The sequence below is a fragment of the Saimiri boliviensis genome, chromosome X (genome assembly GCF_048565385.1).
Source record: "Saimiri boliviensis isolate mSaiBol1 chromosome X, mSaiBol1.pri, whole genome shotgun sequence".
NCBI lineage: Eukaryota > Metazoa > Chordata > Mammalia > Primates > Cebidae > Saimiri > Saimiri boliviensis.
Window position 1 is genome coordinate 74015942 of NC_133470.1, and position 24330 is coordinate 74040271.

A 24330-nucleotide genomic window follows, 5' to 3' on the forward strand; every position below is an offset into this window, starting at 1 on the left:
AAGGTCTTAATTTCTTGGTAAGTCTGTGGTCCTTCCCACTGCCTGACCCAAAGGCAAAGTTGTATCCTCCCTATAGAAACAAAGTTGATGGGCTCTTGAATGTGCCACCTTTTAGCTGGAAGCCAACTAACAAAAAACGGTGCACTAAACAAAAATACAACCAACAACTCTCACAGAGCATACTTCACTCCCCTGCCACCTCCAGGAGGGTAAGTGGTAGTATCCATGGCTGAGAGACCTGAAGATGGATCACATCACAGGATCACATCTCAACTGCCAACACTACCCACCCTAGTAGCTCTGCTGGGTGGCTAGATCCAGAAAAGAAATAGCAATTACTGCAGTTTGGCTCTCAGGAAGCCCTAACACTAGGTGAAAGGGGAGAGCACCACATTAAGGGAGCACCCCATTAAGGGAGCACCCCCATAGGACAAATGAATCTGAACAGTAGCCCCTGAGTTCTGGATCTTTCCTCTGCCATAGTCTACGCAAATGAAAAGGAACCAGAAAAGCAATGCTAGTAGTATGACAAAATGAGGTTTTTTTTAACACCCCCAAAAGATCACACTAGCTCACCAGCAATGGATCCAAACCAAGTTGATATGTCTGCATTGCCAGAAAAAAAAATCAGACTTATTAAGCCAATTCAGACTATTAAGCCAATCAAAGAGGTTCCAGAGAAAGTTTAAGTCCAACTTAAAGAAATCAAATAAATAAATAAATTATGCAGAATGTGAATGGAAAATTCTCCAGTGAAATGGATAGCATAAATAAAAAGCAATCACAGGCTTGGCATGGTGGCGCATGCCTATAATCCCAGCACTTTGGGAGGCCAAAGAGGAGGATCACCTGAGATCAAGAATTTAAGACCAGCTTGGCCAACATGGCAAAACCCTGTCTGTAGTAAAAACACAAAAATTAACTTGGCATAGTGGCAGGCGCCTTCAATTTAAGCTACTCAGGAATCTGAGTCAGGAGAATCACTTGAATCTGGAAGGCAGAAGTTACTCATTAGGTTATCTATACTCGATACAAAGGAAATAATCTTAAGAGTTGTGAAGCAAAAGTATCAGGTAACCTATAAAGGGAAACTTACGAGAGTAAAAGCAGATTTTGTACTAGAAACCCTATAAGCCAGAGGGAATTGGGGTCTTATCTTTACCCTCCTTAAACAAAACAGCCAATAATTATCCAGTGAAACTAAGCTTCATAAATGAAGGAAATATACAGTCTTTTGTAGACAAACAAATGCTGAGGGAATTTGCCACTATGAAGCCAGCACTACAAGAACTGCTAAAAGGAGCTCTAAATCATGAAACAAACCTCAAAATACTCAAAAATAGAATCTCCTTAAAGTATAAATCTCACAGGACATATAAAACAATAACAGTGAAAAAAATACCAAGATATTCCAGCAATTAATAGTATAATGTATAGAATAGTACCTCACATCTCAGTAGTAACGGTGAATGTAAAATGGCCTAAATGCTTCACTTAAAAGACGCAGAATGGCAAAGTCAATAATAACTCATTAATTAATATCTGTTGTCTTCAAGAGACTCACCTGACAAATAAAGACTCAAACTTAAGGTAAAGGGGTGATAAAAAGATATTCCATGCAAATGGCAAAAATAATGAGCAGGAGTAGGTATTCTCATATCAGGCAAAACAAACTTTAAAGCAACAGCAGTTACAGACAAAGAAGAACCTTAAATAATGATAAAAGAACTAGTCCAACAGGAAAATATCACAATCCTAAATATATATACACTTAGCACTGGAGCTCCCAAATTCAGAAAACAATTACTACTAGACCTAAGAAATGAGATAGACCACAACACAATAATACTGGGAGACTTCAATACTCCACTGACAGCACTAGACAGGTCATCAAGACAGAAAGTCAACAAGAAACAATGAACTTAAACTATACCCTAGAACAAATGGACTTAGATATTTACAGAACATTCTACCCAACAACTGCAGAATATGCACTCTATTTATGAGCACATGGAACATTCTCCAAGATAGACCATGTGACAAAACAAGTCTCAGTAAAAGCCACAAAACAAGTCTCAGTAAATTTAAGAAAATTGAAATTACATCAAATACTCTGTCAGACCACAGTGCAATAAAGCTGGCAATCAACTCTAGAAGAAAACGTCAAAATCATGCAAATACATGGAAGTAAAATATCATGCTTGTGAATGATCATTGTGTCACAATCAAATCAAGATTGAAATAAACAAAGTTATTTGAATTGATCAATAATAATAACATAACCTATCCAAACCTCTAGGAAACAGCAAAAATGGTTCTAAGAGGAAAGTTCATAGCATTGAATGCCTACATTAAATAGAGAGAGCACAGATAGACAATCTAGGGTTATACCTCAAGGAACTAGAGAAACAACAGACAAACCCAAACACAGCAGAAGAAAAGAAAGACCAGAACTAAATGAAACGGGAACAAAAAATACAGAAAATAAATAAAACAAAAAGCTGTTTTTTTGAAAAAATAAAATGGCAGACCATTAGCAAGATTATCCAAGAAAAGAAGGGAGAAGATTCAAACAAGCTCAGTTAGAAATGAAATGGGAGATATTACAACCAATATTGGAGAAATACAAAAGATCATTCAAGGTTACTATGAACACTGTTATGCACACAAACTAGAAAACCTAGAGGTGATGGATAAATTCCTAGAAATACACAACTATCCTAGATTAAACCAGGAAGAGATAGAAACTCTGAACAAACCAATAACAAGAAGCGAGATGGAAACAGTAATTAAAAAGTTACCAACAAAAAAAAACCCTCTATGACCAGATGAAATCACAGCTGAATTTTACATGACGTTCAAAGAAGAACTGGTACCAATGCTACTAAAACTATTCTTAAAGATAGAGGAAAAGGGAATTCTGTGTAACGTGAAGTCAGTATCAACCTTATACCAAAACCAGGAAAAGGCATAACAAAAAAGAAAACCACAGCCCAATATCCATGATGAACATAAATGTAAAAATTCTCAACACATTACTAGTTAACAGAATCCATCAGCATATCAAAAAGATAATACACTATGATCAAGTTAGTTTTATACCAGGGATGCAGGGATGGTTTAACATCCACAGTCAATAAATGTTATACACTTCATAGAAGTATTTTTTAAAAAATCACATAATCTTCTCAAGAAATGCAGAAAAGTCCAGCATCCCCTTATGATCAAAACCCTCAGCAAAATCAGCATAGAAGGGGCATACATTCAGGTAAGGAAAACCATCTATGAGAAAACCACAGCCAACGTAATACTGAAAGGTCTGTTTGCAGGTAAAGTTTCCACCATGATCAAGTGGATTTTATACCAGGGATACAGGGATATGCAAAGGCATAAGAATGATATAATGGACTTTGAGGACTGGCAGGGGAAGAGTGTGAGGAGCAACAGACTACAAATATGGTGCAGTGTGTGATACTCAGATGATGGGTGCACCAGAATCTCACAAATTACTACTAAAGAACTTACTCATGTAGTGAAATTCTACCTGTATCCCAATAATTTATGTAAAAAATTAATGTACACAAATCTTTAGCTCTGCTATACAACAGTGACGAAGCTGAGGATCAGATCAAGAACTCAACCCTTATTGCAATAGCTGCAACAACAACAACAATGAAACTCAGGACTACACTTAACCAAGGAGTTGAAAGACCTCTACATGGAAAACTGCAAGACACTACAAAAGAAAGAAAACATAGATAACACAAACAAATGGAAACACATTCCATGCTCATGATCTGTAGAACCATTATTGTGATAATGACCATACTGCCAAAAGCAATCTACAAATTCAATGCATTTCCCTTTAAAATACCACCACTATTATTCACAGAACTAGAAAAAACAATTCTAAAATTAATATGAAACAAAAAAAAAGCCTACTTAGCCAAAGCAAGACTAAGCAGAAAGAACAAATCTGGAGGCATTACATTACCCGACTTCAAACTATACCATAAGGCCATGCTCCCTAAAACAGAATGGCACTGGTATAAAACTAGGCATATAGATGAATGGACCTTCTTAGAGAAACCAGAAATAAAGGCAAATACTTACAGACGACTGATCTTTGACAAAGCAAAGAAAAACATAAAGTGAAGAAAGGGCACCGTATTCAACAAATGGTGCTGGGATAATTGGCAAGCTACATATAGAAGAGTGAAACTGTATCCTCATCTCTAATCCTATACAGAAATCAACTCAAGATGGATCAAATGCTTAAATCTAAAACCTGAAACCATAAAATTTCTGGATGATAACATTGAAAAAACTCTTCTAGACATTAGCTTAGGCAATGACTTCATGACCCAGAATCCAAAAGCAAATGCAACAAAAACAAAGACAATAGATGGGACTTAACTAAAATGCTTCTGCACAGCAAAAGAAATAATCAGCAGAGTAAAACGACAACCTACAGAGTGGGAAAAAATTTTCACAATCTATACATCTGACAAAGGAATGATATCCAGAATCTACAAGGAGCTCAAACAAATTAGCTAGAACAAAACAAACAATTTCATTAAAACATGGGCTAAGGGCATGAATAGATAACTCTCATAAGAAGATACACATATGGCCAACAAATGTTTTTAAAATGCTCAACATCACTAATGATCAGGGAAATGCAAATCCAAATCACAATGCAACACTACCTCAATCCTACAAGAATGGCCATAATAAAAAAATAGTAAATGTTGGCATGGATATGGTGAAATGGTAACACTTTTACACACACACATGTTTATAGCAGAACAATTTGCAATTGCAAAAATATGGAACCAGCCAAATGCCCATCAATTATCAATCAATAATTGATAAAGAAAATGTGATATTTGGAATACTACTCATCTATGCTTTCTTTCTTATGCAGTGTTTTGTAGTTTTTCTTGTAGAGGTCTTTCACCTCCTTCGTTAAGTGTATAAAAAGAATTGAAATAATGGCATTCACAACAACATGGATGGAACTGGAGACCATTATTCTAAGTCATGTAACTCAGAAATGGAAAACCAAACATTGTATGTTCTCTCTCAGTAGTGGGAGCTAAGCTATGAGGATGCAAACTCATAAGAATAATATGATGGGCTTTGGGGGCTGGGGGAAAGTGTGGGAGTTGGGTGAGGGATAAAGTCTACACACCTGGTACTGTGTACACTGCTCAGGTGATGAGCATACCAAAATCTCAGAAATAACAACTAAAGAAGTTATTCACACAACTAACCACCACCTGTTAATCAAACACCAATTGAAATTTCAAAAATAGCATAACAACAAAAAATAAGTTTATTGTTTGTAAAATCAAATGAAATTAATCTGTAAAGAGATGACGACTTACCATCACAAAATATACAAAAACAATTATACAGAAATTAAAAATAATAATTAGATAATTTGATTTATAATAAAAGATGTTATAATTTATAATATAATTATGTCTTTTATTAATATACAGAACTATTTATTGTGATGACTGTATCGCAATAAATATTTTGTTTCCCGAAGGTAATTTCATTGAATAGGAGACATTCACTTTTATGAATAGTGTGTATCTTGGTTAAAATAAGTGTCATGACTTTGTGGTGATACCATTTACATTCCCTTTCAAGTCAGAAAAAGTGTATACATACACAAGATAGTTAAGTAATGTTAACCTAAGACCAAATGACAAATTTACAGTAAAGTGAGCAGAATTTAGGAAACAGACATAATCATGGAATGGCATCCTCAAGGAAAATTTATAGAATAGGTAGAATTTGTATTTTGCAGGCATAAAAATGTAGGAGAAAAAAATCACAACCAAAACCATTAAAGTAAAGAAGGAGAAAGCTTTGTATGCTAGCACAGACATTTTGTATGGAAGTATAATCTGGAAGAGCAACTCAAAACACAATTAAGGACTACATTGTTTGATGTCCCTTAATGCCAAGGTAGAAGTTTTGAGATTTTATCCTGTAGGCAGAGGAAAAATAAAACTGGGAAAATTGGATTATCATAAAGCAACTTGGGAGAAACTGGTCAAACAATGACATAAAGGATAGAATTTAGGCAGAAGAGTCTAAAGGAAACAAGATGATTTTTTTTCTGAGAAACATACCACTGACACATAATTAATAATTAAAGGTAATAGTTTCTTATAGGGAATATCATATCTGTAGCACTTTAAAAAAATTAATTCTCAATGACTAGCTCTCTATTACTCAGTGTACACCTGGAATGCTTCTTCTAAAATCAGTTATTAAGAGATGCATCTTATTTTTTTAAGGTGATACAAACCATAAGTATGATCAATCACTGCCTCAGATAATATATATTTGATTGTAATATACTATGTTACTATAATGTGTACTATAGTCAAATATATGTAACACTGAAAAAAACTCATTAGTTCTCTCTATAGTTAACATAAGCAATAACCAGTCACCTCTTAATAGTTCTAATTTTTTGTGGCAAATTATATATAATAGAAATTTTTTATTTTAACCATTTTTAAGCATACAGTTTAGTGACATATACATACTGTTTTGCAAATATCACTACCAACCATCTCTACAATATTTTTCATCTGCTTAGATTCAAACTCTGTATTTATTAAACAATACCTCTACATTTTTACCTCTCCACAGCTACTGACAACCACCATTCTACTTTGTGTTTCTATGAATTCAACTATTCTAGTTACCTCATAAAAGTGGAATCATAAATAGTTCCCATTTTACGACTGGCATATCTCATTTGGCATAATTCTTCAAGGTTTATGTGTCAAATTTTCATTTGCTTTTTAAAGCTGAATATTATTACTATAGTAGTTATTTAAATATTCTGGAAATTAATTCCTTATCATGTGTATGATTTGCAAATACTATCTCCTGTTTCATGGATTTCTTGGTCACTGTGTTGATGAACTATTTTGATGCACAAATGTTTTTAATTTTGATGAAGTTCAATTTATATGTATTTTTCTTGTTGACTGTTCTTCTGGTGTTTTATCCAAGAAATGACTGTCAAATACAAGTTCATCAGGCTTTCTGTTTATATTTTATTCTTATAATTTTATAATTGCACCTCTTACCTTCAGGCCTTTGACCCATTAATTTATTTGTTCTTTATTGAGGAAAGAGTCAACTTTATTCTTTTGCATGTAGATGTCCAGTTTTCCCATCAATATGTGTTGAAAAGACTTTCCTTTCCCCCTCCAATGACTTAAGCAACACTGTTGAAGTTTTTTTGACCATATATGTAAAGGTTTATTTCTGAGCTCTGTACTGTGTTCCACTGGTCTTTATGTCTGTCTTTATGTCAGTACCTCATTGTCTTGATTAGTGTAGCTGCATATTAAGGTTCTTAATCAGGGGAAGCAGTAAATCTCCAACTGTGTTCATTTTCTAAATTATTTTTGCTACTTTGGGTCTCTTGAGATTCTGTATGGAGTTAGGATGAATTTCTCTATTTCTACCAAAATGCCATTGGGGTTTTGAGAGAAATTGCATTGAATCTGTAGATCATACTGTGTATTGATTTTTTTTTTTTAATGTCCACCTCTGTCACTGAGGCTGGAATGCAGTGGTGCTATAATGGTTCATTGCATGCTACCCAAGTTCATATAATTCTCCTATCTCAGCCTCCTGAGTAGCTGAGACTACAGGCATGTGTCACCACACCTGGCAAATTTTTTTGTATTTTTGTAGAGACAAAGTTTTGCCATGTTTCCCAGGCTAGTTTCAAATGCCTGAGGTCAAGCAATCTCTCTGATTCAGCCTCCTAATGTGCTAGGATTATAGGCATGAGCCACCACATCCAACCGAGCGTATTGATATCTTAACAATGTTAAGGCTTCTGATCCATAAGCAAAAGCTATCTTTCCATTTACTGATGTATTTCTTAATTTCTTCCTTTCCAATTTGTATGACTTATTTCTCTTTCTAGCCTAATTGCTCTGGTTTAAAATTTCTAATTGTTTAATGGAAACGGTAGAAGTGGGCACCTTGTCCTGTTCCTGTTCTTACAGGAAATACTTTAAAAATTAAGTGTGATTGTAGCTCTTGATTTTCCATATATGATCTTCATCATGGTGAGGTAGTTTTCTTTTATTCTTAGTTTGGTGAGTGTTTTTATTATAGAAGTATGATTGCTCTTGTCAATACTTTTATTCTGCATTAGTTGAGAGGATGATGTGATTCTTGTCCTTTGTTCTGTTAATGAGGTATTTCACATTGCTTGGTTTTTGTATGTAAAATTATTCTGCAGTCCATGACTAAATTCCATTCAATTATCATTATAATACTTTAAATATATTATCAAATTTGGCTTTCTAATATTATATTGAAGATTTTTGCATCAATATTTATTAGAGGCATAGGTCAGTAGTTTTGTTGTAGTGTCTTTTTCTGACATTACAGAATATAGAACACATGTAGAGATGCTAAAATGTAGAATTGATAGAAAGGGTTTAGAAGAACTACTTTCTCTTCATTTTCTGAAGCATTTGAGGAAAAGTGTTGTTAATTATGCTTCAAACATTAGGTAGAAATCACCAGTAACACCATCTGGTCCTAGGATTCTCTTTGTTGAGAGGTTTTTTATTTCAGTTATTTGGGTTTTGTCACTTTTTGCTTATTCAGTCTTATTTAGAGTTTATCAATTTTGTTGATCATTTCACAGAACCAACTCTAGATTTCATTGATTTTTCTCTATTGTTTGTCCATTATCTATATTATTTGTCTCTGTTCTAATCTCTATTATGTCCTCACTTCTGTTAGCTTTGGATTTTGCCCACTCTTGTTTGTCTAGTTTCTTAGGTGTAAAGTTTGGTTGTTGATTTGCAATCTTTCTTTCTTATAAGCATTTACAGCTATAATTTTTTTTCATAGGATGGTTTTTCCTCTGAATTCCATCAGATTTCATATGCCATGTCATTATTTTCACTGGTCTTAAAATATTGTCTAATTTGCCTTGTGAATTCTTCTTTGGACAATTAATTATTTAAGAGCATTGTTTAATTCCACATATCTGTGGATTTTCCAGTTTTCCTTCAGTTGATTTCTAGTTTATTTCCATTATGATCAGAAAAGATACCTTGCATGTTTTCAGCCTTTTAAAAATTTATTAGGACTTGTTTTGAGGCCTAACATATGGTCTATCCTGACTAATGTCCCATTGTTTACTTCAGATACGTGTGTTCTGTTCTTGGGTGGATTGTGTGTGTGTGTGTGTGTGTGTGTGTGTGTGTGTGTGTGTGTTGTGAAAATAGTATATAACAGTGTAGACAATTTGGAGATTGTATACATATTTTTAAATATATATACTTCATATGCTTATTGACCTTCTGTCTGATGGTCTATCCATTATTGAGAGTGGGGAATTTTTTTCTCTAAGTCTATCTTGTCTAATATTGGTGTAACCACCACTGCTATTTTTAAAGTATTTTTCCCATATAATATATTTTTCATCCTTTCCCTTTTGACCTGTGTGTTCTTAGATCTAAAGGTCTTTTATTGTAGACACCATACAGTTAGATCCTGCATTTAACAGTAATTTTTTCAAAGTATGCCTTTTGATTTGGGTGTTTTAATTCATTTGCATTTAAAGTAACTACAAATAGGGGATAACTTATTAACACTGTATTTTTTTCTGTTGTCTTTCATAGCCTTCTTGTCACACATGTTCTTTCTTCCAGCATCCCTTTTGCTTTAGTTGATTTTTTTACTGAAAAGATTTGATTTCTTTCTCTATTCCTTTTATATATATGCTATATATACTAGTTTTGAAGTACCATGGAGATTGCATATAACATTCTAAAAGTTTACTGATGTGTTTTAAACCAATATGAACTTAACTTTTATCACCTCAAAACACTACTTAACCCTATCCAATACTTATGTAATTGATGTGACAAATTATTTATTTATATTTTGTGTACTCACTAACATAGATTGTAAATATTTTTATTCAATTATTTATAAATCTTGTAGAATAATTAAAAATGGAGTTATAAACCAAAACTAAAATTATGCTAGTTTTTGTATTTGTCCATATATTTATGTTTACCATAGAACTTTATATATTCATATGACATTGACTTGTTGTGTCAGATCCTTTTATTACAACTGGAAAGACTCCCTTTGCCAGTTTTTGTGGGGGAGTTCTGTCGGTAATAAACTCCTTTACCCATTGTTTATATGGGAACATATTCATATCTCCCTCATTTTTGAAAGATAGTTTAGTCAGATATACAACTCTCAACTGACTGTGCTTTTTTGATTGCTCATGTTTTCATTTTTGTTACTTTTGCTACACATCAATGCTTTGTTTTTCTTTTAAATTTTATTTTTATTTTATTTTAAGTTCAAGGATACATGTGCAGAATGTGTATGTTTTTTACATAGGAAAATATGTGCCATGGTAGTTTGCTCCAACTGTCAACCCATCACCTAAATATTAACCCCAGTCTGCATTTGCTATTTTTCTGATGCTCTCCCTCCACTCTAACTCCCTGACAAGGCCTGACAGTGTGTGTTGTTTCCCTCCCTGTGTCCACGTGTTCTCATTGTTCAGCTCCCACTTATAAGGGAGAACATGCGGTATTAGGTTCTCTGTTCCTGCATTAGTTTGCTGAGGATATTTCACCACTTTATATTTCTTCCTACAGCCTTTTGCCTATTAAAAAATAGATTTATTGTAACTTTGCTTATGTTTGTTGTTGATGCTGGATATTAGGCCTTTGTCCAATGGATAGATTGTAAAAATTTTCTCCCATCCTGTAGGTTGTCTGTTTGCTCTGATGATGGTTACTTTTGCTGTCAAAAAACTCTTTAGTTTAATTAGATCTCATTTGTTTTTGTTCTTGTAGCAATTGCTTTTGGTGGTTTTATCATAAAATCTTTGTCCATGCCTGTGTCCTGAATGGTATTGCCTAGTTATTTTCTAGGGTTTTTATAGTTTTGGGTTATATGTTTAAGTCTTTAATCCATTGTATTAATCTATTTTCATGCTGCTGATAAAAACATACCCAAGACTGGGAAGAAAAAGAGGTTTAATGGACTCACAGTTCGACGTGGCTGGGGAGGCCTTATAACCATGGCAGAAGCAGAAAGGCACTTCTTATGTAGTGACAGCAAGAGAGAAACAGAGATCCAAGCAAAATGGGTTTCCCCTTATAAAACAATCAGATCTCATGAAACGTATTCACTAGCAAGAGAACAGTATGGAGGAAACTGTCCTCGTTATTTGATTATCTCCCAGTGGGTTCCTCCCACAACATGTAGGAATCATGGAAGCTACAATTCAAGATGAGATTTGGGTGGGGATACAGCCAAATCATATCATTCTGCCCTGGCCACTTCCAAATCTCATGTCCTCACATTTCAAAACCAATCATGCCTTCCCAGAAGTCCCCCACATTCTTAACTCATTTCAGCATTAACTCAAAAGTCCACAGTTCAAAATTGCATCCAAGACAAGGCAAGTCCCTTCACCTGTAAGCCTGTAAAATCCAAAGCAAGTTTGTTACTTCCTAGATACAATGGGGGTACAGGCATTAGGTAAATACATCCATTCCAAATGGTAAAAATTGATCAAAGCAATGGGGCTACAGGCCCTATGCAAGTCCAAAATCTAGCAGGGCAGTCAAATCTTAAAGCTCCTTTGACTTCATGTCTGTCATCCAGGTCACACTGATGCAAGAGGTGGGTTCCTATGGTCTTGGGCAGCTCTGTCCCTGTGGCTTTGCAGGGTACAGCCTCCTTTCCAGGTGCTTTCACAGGCTGGCATTGAGTGTCTGTGGCTTTTCCAGGTGCACAGTGCAAGCTGTCATTAGATTTACCATTTTAGGGACTGAAGGACAGTGGCCCTCTTCTGACAGCTCTACTAGGTAATGCTCCAATAGAGACTGTGGGGGCTCTAACCCTACATTTCCGTTCTGCACTACCCTAGCAGAGGTTCCCCTTGAGGACCCCTGCAACAAACTTCTGCCTGGGCATTCAGCCATTTCCATACATTTTCTGAAATCTAGGCACAGGTTCCCAAACCCCAATTATTGACATCTGTGTACTCACAGGCTCAACACCACATGGAAGCTGCCAAGGTTTGGGGATTGTACCCTCTGAAGCCATGGCCCAAGCTCTACATTGGCTCCTTTTAGCCATAGCTGGAGCAGCTGGAAATGCAGTGCACAAGTCCCTAGGCTTCCAGGCCTGTGATGGGAGGGGCTGCCATGAAGATCTGTGACATGTCCTGAAGACATTTTCCCCATTGTCTTGGGAATTCACATTCAGCCCCTCATTACTCATGCAAATTTCTGCAGCCGGCTTGAATATCTCCTGCAAAAATGGGATTTTCTTTTCTATCACATTGTCAGGCTGAAAATTTTCTGAACTGTTATGCTCTGCTTCCCTTATAAAACTAAATTATTTAACAGCACAGAAGTCACCTCTTGAATACATTGTTGCTTAGAAATTTCTTCCACCAGATACCCTAAATAATCTTTCTCAAGTTTAAAGCTGCACAAATCTCTAGGGCAGGAACAAATGTTGCCAGTCTTTTTGCTAAAACATAACAAGAGTCACCTTGGCTTCAATTCCCAACAAGTTCCTCATTTCCATCTGAGAGCACCTTGGACTAGACTTTATTGTCTATATCACTATCAGAATTTTGCTCAAAGCCATTCAACAAGTCTCAAGACTCTAGGAAGTTCCAAAGTTTCCCACATTTTCCTATTTTCTTCTGAGCCCTCCTAACCATTCCAAACTCTGCCTGTTACCAGTTCCAATGCCACTTTCACATTTGCAGGTATCTTTTCAGCAGTGCCACACTGTATTGGTAACAATTTACTGTTTTGGTCCATTTTCATGCTGCTGATAAAGACATAACCAAGAATAGGAAGAAAAAAGGTTTAATGGAATCACAGTTCCACATGGCTGGGGAGCCCTCACAACCACGTCAGAAGGTGAAAGACACTTCTTACATGGTAGTGGCAAGAGAGAAACAGAGAGCCAAGAAAAATGGTTTTTCCACTTATAAAATCGTCAGATCTTGTGAAAGTTATTCACTACTATGAGAACAGTATGGGGAAAACTGCTCCCATGGTTCAGGTAACTCCCATGGAGTCCTTCCCACAAAACATGGGAATCATGGGAGCTGCAATTCAAGATGAGATTTGTGTGGGGACATAGCCACACCATGTCATCCATTTTCAGTTAATTTTTGTATCAGGTACAAGGAAGGATCCAGTTTCAACTTTCTGCATATGGCTAGCCACTTCTTCCAGCACCATTTATTAAATAAGGAATCCTTTCTCCATTGCTTGTTTTTATCAACTTTGTCAGCACTTCTCAAAAGAAGACATACATGAGGCCAACAAACGTGAATAAAAGCTCAACATCATTTATTGTTAGATAAATGCAAATCAAAACCACATTGAGATACCATCTCATGCCTATCAGAATGGCAATTGTTAGAAAGCCAAGAAACAACAGATACTGGTGAGGTTGTAAAGAACTAGGTATGCTTTTACACTCTTGGTTGGAATGTAAATTAGTTCAGCCATTGTGGAAGACAGTGTGGCAGTTCCTCAAACATTCAGAACCAGAAATACCATTTGACCCAGCAACCTCATTACCATGTGTATACCCAATGAACTATGTCATTCTATTACAAATATACATGCATGTGTATGTTCATTGCAGCAATATTCATAATAACAAAGGCATAGAATTAACCCAAATACCCATCAATGATAGACTGAATAAAGAAAATGTGGTACATACACCATGGGATATTATGCAGCCATAAAAATGAATGAAATCATATCCTTTGCTGGGCTATATATGAGTCGGAAGCCATCATCTTCTCAAACTACTGCAGGAATAGAAAACCAAACACTGCATGTTCTCACTTATAAGTGGGAGCTGAACAATGAGAACACATGGACACAGGGTGAGGAACAACACATACTGGGGCTTGTCAGGGGAAGATGGGGGTTAGGGAGAGCATCAGGAAGAATAGCTAATACATGCTGGGCATAATACCTAGGTGATGGATTGATAGGTGCAACAAGTCACCATGGCATAAGTTTACCTATGTAACACGCTTGCACACCCTACATGTGTACCCTGGAACTTGGTAAAATACAATCAATTACGATTAATTTTTTTAAAAAGATTTAGACAATGTAAGTACAGTTTTGCTACATGGACCAATAGCACAGTAGAGAAGTCTGGGCTTTTAGTGTAGCCATCATCTGAATAGTATATATTGAACCCATTAAGTAATTTTTCATTTCTCACCACCTGCCCCACTATTCTAAGTCTCCAATGCCTATTACTCCACTTCCTGTATTTGCGTGTATGCATTATTTAGCTCCTACTTTTAACTGAGAACATGTGGTATTAGACTTCCTGTTTCTGAGTTATTTTGTTTAACATGACTGTTTAAAACATGATTTTTTATGTATGAGTAGTATTCCATGGTGTATGTATATGTGTATGTATGTATGTGTGCACATGTGTGTATAATATTTTTAATCCAATCATCCATTGAAGGACATTTTGGTTGATTTCTTATATATGCTGTTGTGAATAGTGCTGCACTAGACCTATGAGTGCAGGTATCTTTTTGGTATAATGACATATGTTCCTTCAGGTAGATACATAGTAGTTGGATTGCTGCATCAAATGGTAGATCTATTTTTAGCTCTTTGAGAAATCTACATACTGATTGCCATAAAGATTGTACTTATTTGCATTCCCACCAACAATGTGTAAATTTTCTCTTTTCTCTGCATCTTTGCCAATATCTGTTATTATTTGACTTTTTATTAATAATCATTTCTACCAGTATAAAGTGGTATCTCGTGTTTTTAATTCACATTTTTCTCACAATTAGTAATGTTGAGCATTTTTGCATACACTTTTTGGGCTTTTATATGTCTTTTTAAAAAATTATCTCTTCATATTACTTGACCACTTTTAATGGGGTTATTTGAATTTTTCTGGTTATGACTAAGATGTTTGCATTTCTTATAAATTCTAGATATTAGCCCTTTGCCATATAAATACTTTGCAAATATTTTGTCCCATTCTGAAGGTTCTCTGTTCAGTCTATTTATTCTTTCCATGGCTGTGCAGAAGTTTTTTTTTACCTAAGTCCCATTTGTATATTTGTGCTTTTATTGCCTGTGCTTTTGAGGTCTTGGTCAGGAATTTTTTGCCAAGGCCATTGTCCTGTTTCTTTGTTGCTTTTCTGCCTCAATAATTTGCCTAGTGCTGTCAGCAGGATGCTGAATTCCCCCACTATTATTGCATTGCTGCCTAGCTCTTTTCTTATGCCTAGTAATATACCCTTTATAAATCTGGGTGCCCCAGTGTTTGGTGCATATATATTTAGGATTGTTATATCTCTTTGTTGAATTGATTTCTTCATCATTATATAATGACATTCCTTGTCTTTTTAAACTGTTATTTATTTAAAGTCTGCTTGATCAGATTAACATTTATAACTACTCCTCTTTGCTTTTGTTTTCCATTTAAATTAAATGCTTTTTCCACCCCATTAACTTAAGTCTCTTAAGTGTCTTTACCAATAAGGTGAGTTTCCTGTAAGAAGTGTATGGTTGGATCATGTTTGTTTGTTTGTTTGTTTGTTTGCTTGCTTGCTTGCTTGTTTTAATCCATTTTGTCAATCTATTTCTTTTCACTGGAGTATTTTTTTCCATGTAGAGTCGTGGTTAAAACTGATACCTGAGGTCTTATTCCTGTCATAAAGTAATTGTCATGTAGCTACTTTTTAGCCTTATTTGTTTGTTTTACAAGATTTTTGAGTTTTATACTTCAGATGTTTTTATTATGACAAGTATTGACCAAATTTTGTATCCATGTTTATAACTTCCTTGAGCATTTCTTGTAAGTTTGGTCTAGCAGTGACAGATTTTCTCAGTGTTTGCTTGTCTGCAAAAGACTTTATTTCTTCTTCATTTATTAAACTTATTCTGGCAGTATACACAAGTCAGGGTTTACAGCTTTTTTCCTTAAGTGGCTTGAAAATAAAATCCCAATCTCTTCTGACTTATAATGATTCTGCTGAGAAGTCCACTGTTTGTCTGATGGAGTTTCCTTTATAAGTTATTATATGCTTATCTTTTGCTGATTTTAGGATTTTTTCCCTTCATGTTGAACTTAGACAGTCTGATGAATATATGTTTTGGTGAGATTCTTCTCACAGTGTTTCTCTGGAGTTTTTTCAGTTTATTGTATCTAGATACATAGATCTCTTCCAGGACTAGAGAAGCTTTCCTTAATTATTTTCTCAAATAGTTTCCCAGAGTTTTGGTTTTTTCTTCTCCTTCAGGAATGCTTACAATTTGTAGGTTGGGACATTTTACATAATCCCATTCTTATCAAAAGCTTGGCTCATTTTTTAATTCAATTTTTTTTGTCTGACAGGATAAATTAAAAAGTACTGTCTTCTAGCTCTGAGATTCTTTTTCTTGGGCTAGTCTATCATTGAAGATTTCGTCTGTGTTTGGTAATTATTTCAATGAATTCTCCTTTTCAGAAGTTTCTTTTTTTTTCTTTTTTAAAATCTATCTCTTTGGCAAATTTATCATTTATATCCTGGATTTATTTTCTGATTTCTTTGTATTGTTTTTCACCTTTCTCTTGAATCCTGTTCAGCTTCTTTAAAAGCGATATTTTGAATTTTTTATCTGAAATTTCATGAATTTTATTTTGGATAGGAACTATTGCTAAAGAGTTAGTGCAATGCTTTGGGGTTATCATAGCACCCTGTTCTTTTATACTTCCAGAATTGTTGCATTGGTTCCTTCTCATTTGAAAAGAAAAATGTCACATCTTCTTATTTGTTTTTATCGTACTTTTAAGTTCTGGGATACATGTGTAGAGCATGCCGGTTTGTTACATAGGTATACACGTTCCTCACCCCATCATCAATATTAGGTATTTCTACTAATGCTATCCCTTCCCTAGGTCCCCAGCCCCTGACAGTCCCTGGAGGGTAATATTCCCCTCCCTGTGTCCATGTGTCCTCATTGTTCAATTCCCACTTATGAGTGAGAAAATATGATGTTTGTTTTTCTGTTCTTGTGTTAGTTTGCTGAGAACGATGGTTTCCAGCTTCATCCATGTCCCTGAAAAGGACATGAACTCATCCTTTTTTATGACTGCATAGTATTCCATGGTATATATGTACCACATTTCCTTTATCTAGTCTATCATTGATGGGCATTTGGGTTGGTCCCAAGTCTTTGCTATTGTGAACAGTGCTGCAATAAATGTGTGTGTGCATGTGTCTTTATAATAGAATGATTTATAATCCTTTGGGTATATACCCAGTAATGGGATTGCTGGGTCAAATGGTATTTCTATTTCTAGATCCTTGAGGAATCACCACACCTTCTTGTTTTTAATTTAATGTTATTTAGACTGGACTTTTTTCCCCTTAAAGATGTGAATATAACTTATTTTGAATAGGATCATTTGGCTTTGGTTCTGAGTGTTTTCAGTGGCAGAGACTCAATATGAATTTTTTTATTACAGATCTCCTTAGTGCAGTTATATTCTCAAGTGCCAGTTGTCATAGCAATGTCCTAAGTATGTGAGAAGGCTCACTGCCCCCTTTGGAAATGGGGTGGCAGAGATCTCCAGAAGCTTATCTGCATTCGTGTCAATGGATTTTGTTTTGGGTTGTGCAGTTTAACGTACAAGCCAGTACATGGCACGTGAAGGAGGTAAGAGCTACTGGTGACATTAGCAAATGGGTTTATACTTTATGTTTGCTTATCAGGAGAAGGCCTCTGATGCCTCAAGCAGTGGGCAGGTCTGTGGAACACCCAGTGGCCTGGGCTTTATCTTCAGCACCATGAGGAGGGTGAAGCTGGGCAGAGCTGGACCAGGTGGGCCCACCCTCAGATATCCCAATGGGGGGCGCATGCAATAATATTGACAGAGATGGTGGAGGAGTGATATAGGCTCTGTATAATTTCCTTCATTATAAATAGCCTTAGTGTGTTGGCTTGTTCAAATGCCAGTTGTAGTATTAATGTACCAGACAGATGAGCAGGCTCAGGGCCTCCTAAGCAGCTGGGGTGGTGTGAGTGATAATGGTAACAGAGGTTACACAAAGCATAATTCCTTCCTGAGCACTGTGCAGTTATGTCAGCAGTTGTTGTAATGAGCTGTACAGGTTGACCTCCTGGCCAGTTCAAGGCACCTGCAGGTAACAGGCAGCTGAGGTGGTGGTAGTAAGGTCTATGCTTGATCTTTACTAACAAGGAGAAGTATTTGAGTGTTCCAGGAAATGTTCCGGGCTGTGGAACTCCCAGGGGTTCTGATCCCATGCTTTTCCTATGAGATGGGTAATGGGGTAAAATATTGATGGGGCTGCATCAGGCATGTCCATACTCAGGCTCCTCAACAGCAGTTGCAAGTGCTAGTTCTGATGGGTGATGAAAAGCAGTTATGAGGCTATTGGGGCAATACTAGAAGGAGTTGAAAAACCTCTGGCATTCCAAAGAGCCAGCATGGGAAATGAGGAGTGGCTTGGGCTCTAAAATTTAGCAGGTGGCAGTGGGACCTGCCTTGCTTCCTGGGTCACCACCCTGCAAAGCTCCATACGGAAGCCTACTACTGACAGCAAACTGAAACAAATAGCCAAGTAACAAGCAGAACATCTCAGATTGCAAAACTGTCCCAGGCTGCAGACTTTCCTGACTGGGACAAAAACTGGGGCTCCCAGACAATACCCTTCCTAGTCTGGTCTTGCAAAGGGGAGGTCACTGACTTCTGGCATACACACTTCAATCCCATACCACTCTCACCTCTCAGTTCTGGCCATGGGGGCTCCTCTCCTGTTTGCGTCTAGATCGCAAATCTCAGTCTGGAGAGTTGCCCAGCTAGTGACTGCTGCCCATGTGGCTTACAGATTTCAGTAGAGACTCCTATGTGTTAGGATATGAATTAGCCACTTTTTATTGGAGTCAGGGTCTGGAACACATGCAACACTTCCTGCTGCTACCCCTTCTCAAGGTCTCCTCACTGCTCCCAAAATCAGATCCAGCAATTGGTAGGGTCAAGGAGCTCCTCCATGACCTAGATTGCCTAGCTCCCCAGTGGGAATGTGTATTGTGGAGAAACTTTCTCCACTTCTCATACACTGGGGACTCACTCTCAATTTTCCACTGAACACACAGCACAGGCTGCTGCCACCAAATTCATCAAAGCATCTGGAGTTTCTTTTGCTTTTACGTTAATCACCTGTGTGCCTTCTTGGATAAAAGTTTACAGTGTGAATCTCTACACATTATTTTGCTACTTCCTCATAGGTAAGGCATGGCAACAAAGCTTCTATTTTGCCCTCTTTTTAAAAAATGTCTCTAAGGCTTTTCTTAGAAATGCACTAGTCATCTCATTAGAATCCTTTTATGTGACAAGTTGCTTTTCTCTTCCTGCTTACAATATTCTCAGACTTTTGACATTTTATAATATGTCTTGATTTGGTTTTTCAGCTATTTTTTTTTCAAGTATTCTTTCTACTCATTTCTCTTTCTTTTTCTTCTGAGATTTTTGAAATGTATATATTGGTCCACTGGATGTTATCTCATAGTAGTTTAGACTATATTCATTTTTCTTTATTCTTTTTGCTTATCACATGTGTTAATTTTAGATGATCCATCTTTAAGTTCACTTATTTTTACTTCTGTTTCTTGAGTCTCCCATCCCATTGAATTCCTCTACTGAATTTTTAAATTGTCATTTTATTTTTCAGCTCCAGAATTTTTATGTTTCTTTCTTATACATGTATCATTTTTTTACTTTTTCCCAATATTTGTTTTTCCTTTGGCTTTAGCATAAGACAGCTATTTTATTGTCTAGTAAGTCAGATCTTACTTTTCTACAGGAAGAGTATCTGGAGATTTATTTTGTTATTTTAAAATCAACTTAGGTTTTCTTAGGTTTTTTTTTTTTTTTTTTTTCGGTTTCTTTGTATGCCTTTTGATCTTTTGCTGAAAACTGGGCAGCTGAAGAAAAAACACTTTCCCAGCCTTTGAAGATTGGCTTCATGCATTAGACCATCATGTATTATCCGGTCATATTCTGTGCCTGGGATCAGCTCAGCATGAAGGTTTGAGTTATTCTTGGGTATTTCTAGGCATACTTGCTTTCTATCTCTTTGTCTCTCTGTCTCTCTGTCTCTCTCTCTCTCTCTCTCTGTGTGTGTGTGTGTGTGTGTGTGTGTGTGTGTGTGTGTGTGTGAGTATATTTGATTCCCCAAATGCATGGCCCAAATTCATGACCCAAACCATGTTTCTTTTTAGAAAAACCCAAAGAATACAGTAGGCTTAAAATGTGCTTAAACAACATTGCATGAAAAAATTTTTTAAAAGAACAGATTCCACTTTAAATTGTCTAGATAATTTATTGATGCTTTCTGTAGACTACAAAAAGTTATAGACAGCACACAACTCAAAAAGTTTAGGCCAGGTGTGGTGGCTCACACCTGTAATCCCAGCACTTTGGAAGGCCAAGGTAGGCAGATCATGAGGTCAGGAGTTCAAGACCAGCCTGGCCAACATAGCCAACATAGTGAAATACCATCTCTACTAAAATTACAAAAAAAAAAAAAAAAAAAAAAAAAAAAAACTAGCTAGGTGTGGTGGCATGCAGCTACTCTGGTGGCTGACACAGGAGAATCGCTTCAACCCAGGAGGCAGAGGTTGCAGTGAGCCGAGACCATGCCATTGCACTCCAACCTGGGTGAAACAGTGAGACTCTATCTCAAAAACAAGTTTGGTACCAGCCTAACTACCAGAGAATGTACCCAGATTTTTTTAAATCCATAATTGTATTCGACAAAGGTAAGTACAGTTTTTATTTTAAGTAATGGTACCTAAGTATTCAATACTCTTCATATGCCTGTAAAAGTATTTATGGTTATACAGCTAAAAGCCATATACCTATAACCTCTTTATAAAACTCTTGATAGTTGGCAAGACTAAATCATATATAAAATAAACATATAATATCTGGAATTATTATTTTTGATAAAACATAACTTGATCAAAAGTGCTAACAAATTTGTATAAAAATAATTAAGTATGTTAAGATTTCATTGACATTTCAAACTACATTGGAGCTGGGCATGATGGGTCATGCCCATAATCTCAGCAATCTGGGAAGCTGAAGCAGGCAGATCACTTGAGGCCAGGATATTGAGACCAGCCTGGCCAACATGATGAAATCCCATCTCTAAGGAAATATAGAAATGAGTTGGGCATGATCGTGCTTACGTGTGATCCCGGATACTGGTGAGGCTGAGGCACGACAATCGCTTGAGCTTGGGAGGTGGAGGTTATGGTGAGCTGAGATTGCACAACTGCACTCCAAACTGGGCAACAGTATAAGGCTCTGTCAAAAAAAAAAAAAAAAAAAAAAAAACTGCATTGGAGTGGTAAACGCATGGGAGGGAGAGGTCAAGGAAAAAAGATTGATATGGAGAATCCACGTTGTTTTTTACAGAAATATTAAAAGCTGTCTAAAGGATTCTATCCAAAATAACACAGAACTGTACAGAGATATCTAGTAAATAAGAAGCTGTGAAGGTTTGTTGCTCTGAAAATCACATCTGATTTCACAAAAAATTTATCTGTCAAGAAGTAAATATACAATCAGAGATACAAACAATTCTCTGTCTTATAATGGCAATTTTCTTGTAATAAATCCTAGCAAGATTTTTTTTTCATTATATATATTATAACCTGTGCTCTCTTGTTTCAATTGCAGTTTGGAAGCATTTTGTTGAGGCTTCGTGGTAAAACTTGTGTTACATTAGCTTGGCTTCCGGGATCTAAATGTATGAAACTATATAAGTTGATTTTATCACAAAAGAGTGTACATCTCCTAACAAAAAAAATGTGAAATACATACAACTATTTTAATACAATAATCATATTCTTTCTATTATTATAATGCCAACATTTTCTTAGCTTCACTCTAAGAACCCTCGAAATTGTGGAATTCTGTGTTAAAACTTGAAACAAATAAATTGGGCTGCATATTTTAGCACCACAGAGTGCTCATAGTAGAACTAGCCTTATTATGGTTTAAAATATCTATATCAATTTTAATGGGTATTTAGATAAACCACTAAAAATATAAATTTTTAAATATAATCTGTGGCACAGACTACAAAATTAAATATTTACATGCATATCCTATAAGTAAATGTTTAACCTGATTTTCTGACATAATTACACTCCCAAATTTACTGATTTTTTAAAATCTCATACTCCTAAAATTTTTTTAAAAAGAGAAAAATGGGAACTTTACACATACTAAACAAATGCATAGCATAGTAGTTAAACACATCTGATTAGATGTCAGACAGATCTGAATTCAAATTCTAAATCTACTGTTTATTAATTATGTGATATTGGCCCAGTTACTTTACATATCTAAAATCAGTTTCCTCATGTGTAAAATGGGAATAATAACAGTATCAACTGTATAGGGTACAAGATAAAAAGTGGTAATGTACTTAGCACATTGCTTGCCATATGTTAGGTACTCAATAGGAGTCAGTTGCAAGTATTGTGTGTTATTTTTTTTTAGTATTATTGCTATAAGCCAGTATTAATGTTATTACTAAGATTATCACCTATTATTACACTTTTGTTGTCGTTTTCCTTGAAAATGCATTGAGAAAAGGACTAGTGCTAAAACATAATTTTCAAAAAGTCAAAATCTTGGCTTTCATACAAATATAAAATGACACATTTTATATATTTAACAAAATATCACATGTACCCCATAAATGTGTACAAATATTATATGTCAATAAAAATTTTGAAAAATATAAAATGAATACGTTAAACATTTTATGTGATTCATAGATGAAGAAAACTATTATAAGATGTTAAAAAAGGTTCAAAAGAGTATTTAAATAAAAGGTACTTAGACAACTATGAATGCTGAAATAATTTATCAATAGATACAAAACTAGTTGAAATCATATAGAACAAAAAAAGGTAATCTTTGGGAGTCATTATTTCTACATTGTGACAATCAATTCTATTTCTATCAGGCAAAATGAATTTGTAATGTTATATAAAAAATCACAAGGAAACTCTGTTTCTTACAGCTTAACTTCCACACACGCAGAGTTGTAAAATAGCGTTGTCAATAGAAAGTCAATTAAAGATGCACCCTCTATAGAATCAGATTATCCTCATGTCCATGTTTTGAACAATTTTTCTGATGCTATTTTTTTTTTTTTTTGGTATGTGCTAAAACACTTTTGGCCTACCCAATTACTTACGATAATAGTTTAAATTAAAGGTTTTTAAAACCATCACATCAGTTGGGCCAGGGATCACTATTACTATAATGTTAATGAGAAAATTGAGGCAAATAAATCAAGGAAATGATTCCTAATTACTCTAAGTGGGAAAATAAGAACATGACTCATTCTCTTGACTTCAGGCTCAATTTTATCTCCAGTAGAATATATATCCTTCCATTCAAAGTAAGGGGAGACAGAAAAGCAAAAGAGAAACAAGGAAGAGAAGCAATGATATTTTAATTTTAATATGTGGTGGCTACCTTTGTCTTTAATAACTGCTTCTATGTATCTTCACAGATGATAACCATATTACCAATTAGTTTTTTCTTCAAAAGACCCAACATTCCCCAAACTCCTCTTCTTAATCAAGCAGTATCCAGATAATAATGTTACCCAGATTTTGAGCACTAGTTACCAAGCCCATGCAGAAAAATCTTTGGTCTATGAGTTCTGGTTAATGATTCATATATGTGTGTACCCTGACTGTCAGCTGAGTGAAGCATCAATTAACAATAGCTATTGTTTGGAAGATTTGGCTTAGCCAGAGCATGTAGCTATGGATTTTCTCGTTCTGAGTTTTACTATAACATCTGAATTTAAAGTGATATGCCATATGACACACAATGATATAGAATTTAGGTTGTCTGAATTAATGCTGATTTCAGATAGTATTTTTAAAAACCTAGGTGTGAGACCAAAGTCAGATGGAAGCTGAAATCAGATGATTTAGAATATCATCAAAGAGATACAAACAATGGTTGGGGGGGTAATACAAATATAAGTAGATCAGTAGAAAGTGATAAATGAAAATATCTTGTAAAACAAATATTTTTTCATTAGGCTTTTGTAAATAGGCAATATAAAGTCAGGGAGCATTTTTGTATAATTATGAATTTTCTTCATTGGTCACCTTTTAGATTTTAGTGTTA

General features: G+C 35.4%; 1 protein-coding gene across 2 annotated transcripts in view; it reads left to right on the plus strand.

Moving 5' to 3' along the window:
* Positions 1–24330, plus strand: part of KLHL4 (kelch like family member 4) — a 166743-nt gene that overhangs the window by 135811 nt on the left and 6602 nt on the right. The window lies entirely within an intron of this gene.